Source organism: Alligator sinensis, unplaced genomic scaffold (genome assembly GCF_000455745.1).
Source record: "Alligator sinensis unplaced genomic scaffold, ASM45574v1 scaffold802_1, whole genome shotgun sequence".
Lineage (NCBI taxonomy): Eukaryota > Metazoa > Chordata > Crocodylia > Alligatoridae > Alligator > Alligator sinensis.
In genome coordinates this window covers 3767669-3770698 of record NW_005841918.1, presented here as the reverse complement: position 1 = coordinate 3770698, position 3030 = coordinate 3767669, and positions in this window count along the sequence as shown.

Here is a 3030-nt window from a genome sequence, read left to right as displayed (position 1 = left end):
TCTGTGCATTAGTCCTTACATCTGCACTATAGCATGAAATGTCTGCAATGCCATAGTCTTTATGCTTGTAGTTTTATGGAGGTGTCAATGGACCTGGAGCTGGATGGTCTTTCATTGTCTGATTAATGTGTCTGCTATTTAAGTTGGTAATATTGATCTCTAAAACCAGCCTGATTTATCAATCTTTTGCCATCATCTTTCATTTGAAATACTGGTCAGTGTACACTTCTTCCTCTCTGGTGAACATTGTAGTTCAGATCTAGAGGAAGGTGGCTAAACGTTTATGTCTGGGATGCTGCAGCATGTGGATTTTGCCATATAAGTATTAATTTACGTAGTTATAAACAAAAACACAAATTTTAAAGATTTTTACATGAACTTTACTTCCACCAGCTACTGTTCTGCTCAAATACAGGTTTCACTTGTTTGAAATTGTGATGCTGTCATCCTTCTAGGTTTAAATTACTAATATAATCTGCCTAGGGAATCACAATCAGACATGGATTTCTAATATAAAGAAAATTGGGGGTTGGGAGGAATCTATAGCGGGGGATTCCTGTGGATGAAAAAACTGTCATCTTTTTAATAAAGAATGTATGAACCACATTTTCAATGTAAAAAAAGGTTTTCTGAAAACATAAAAGACCATATAAATATGTAGTTTCTTTTCCTTTTTTACATTCATGTGGACAGGGCCTGTAGGAATTGTGGTAGGAATTGTGGAATCTAAACAGATAGCAAATCACTACATATGGCAGGAAAAAGCCTTCTAAGATTATCAATAAAAATACCTCTCCATGTAGGTAAATTAGGTCTTACCTGTAATCACAATTTTTCATAATGTGAAAATTTATTTGTAGAAAATACATTTGTGTAACATTAAGAAACCCCCTCTATGCTTCTCCCTACAACATTGTACCATGAAATTGTCTATATACTACCGTGTAGAATGGTGCATTTGACTTATTATGTCTATTTAGATTTATAAAAGGCATGAGAGAAATGTATTCATTAACTCTTTTAAAACAACAAAGAGATGTTATGTTTACTGCTTGTTTTAGAAATTTGAAGTTCTATCAGTGGTCTGATCTTTGTATTCTTATATTTTTATAATCATTGGAAAAATAAGCTAAACTTATTGTTATAAAATGAGTTTGTAATGATATGAATGAGTGTGTTAGTATTCTTTAACCTGAGCCAAACTGTGAAATAAGTTTTTCAGTGAGCCTGTATCAGTTATGTTTTCCTATAAATCAGCTTGAGTGTTGTAGAGTGGTGTTACTTAACAAGAAGTAGCTTTTTTTCATTTCACTTTCAAAGGAAAATTCAAATTAACCCTAAAGTAGAGTTAATTGCAAGACACAGCTGTGTAGCTAGTATTGTTAGTTCTCTTGTGCTATAGAAGTTGGAGTCTTTGTTAGAGTTACAGAGAAGTAGGGCTGGAAGGGACCTCCGGAAGTTATCTAGTCCAACACCCTGCCTGATGCAGGATCATCCCTGTCCCAACCATACTGTAAAACCATAATCTAAACTCTGTATAAGACTATCCTTAACCCTGACCCAACGTAGACTTAACATCCTAACCTGCCACAGGTAAAGTAGGGGAACCATTGCGGCCAATGTCTTCCTCCTATAAAATGTTGTCAATGTATGGTCAAGAGGTCCTGGGTAAAGGGCCATTCCCCTTGCTCCAGAGAAGGCAGACCTCCCCCCCACAGTGCATACCAATATGACCATGGGATAAAATACCTTCCTGATCCCAAATATGACGATCAGTCTGACCCTGAGCAGAGGGGCTGCTCTGGGCTCTTCCCGGCAGGAGTGGGGCTGGGCCGGGGCTGTGTTCAGGGTGGCTGGCAGCGGTGCTGGGAGGCGGATCACAGGGAAACCCTCCCTGTAGCCCCAGTGCTGCTGCCACCCGCCCCGAGCGTGGCCCTGACCCAGCCCCTGTGCACCAGGAAGAGCCTGGCACAGCGGCAGCCAGCCTTTGCCTGCAGTGGCAGCTTGCCCCGCACACAGATCTGGTGGACACAGGCCCTCTATGCCTGCCCCAGGGGGTACCTGCAATGGTGGGAGCCACCCCCCTCCCCCGTGCCCCCTGGATGAGCTGCTTACGGTTGTGTCCTACGCCGCACCCCAGCTGGGCAGCACCTGCCACTACGAGCCCAACTCCATCCCTCACCATGGGGGACTCAATCTGCTGCCCCCACACCCCTTCCCTTCCCTCTGCTGCTTCACCCCAACAGACTTACCAGCCGGACACTGCTCTCCAAGCTGCCAGGCTGGCTGCATGATTGCTGCAGTTGCACACATGCACATGGCATTTATTGGTGGTATTATCAGCCACATCAGCCAAAAAAAGCCAATTGCTGATAATGTTAATTTTCCTTTTATTGGTGCTGATACAATATAGACTTATGTATCAGTGCACCTCTACTGTCAATTGATCACAGTTAACATGCTCAATTAACATGTTAGTTGGTTCTTGTGTTAATTTTTTAACGTGTTATTCACGCACATGGTTATGGAGCTCACGCCTAGGCTCCTCTCCACTGTTGTCACCTCGTCCTCTGGGCTGCTCAGTGGGGCAGCAGTGGCAGTGCAGAGGACTGCAGGGCAGCCTAGGTGCGGGCTCTGGGCTACTGCAGCAGGAAGATGGTGGGGGTTGGGGGGGCACATGCACAGGCATAGACACAGGCACAGAGACGCACAAGCAGTCACAGCATGCACATGGCCAGGAACACAGCCCCACGGCATATAGGGTACTGCCCAGCAGATAAGTCTGTGGTGGAGAGGGAAGGTGGGGGGCAGACTGAAGCCTCCATGGTGAGACGGGGATTGGGGTAGAGGCTGGGATGAATGGGGCCCCATGTCTGGATCAGGTCATAGGATAGAGCTGCGGGCAGCTTGTCCAGGGGGTGCAGCTCCCCACTGCGCACACTCCTGGGGGAGGCATGGGGGACATGTACCCCCTGGATTTGGGTGCGGAGTGGAGGCAGGGTGAGGCTCCGGGGGCCCCTTGCCCCAGGG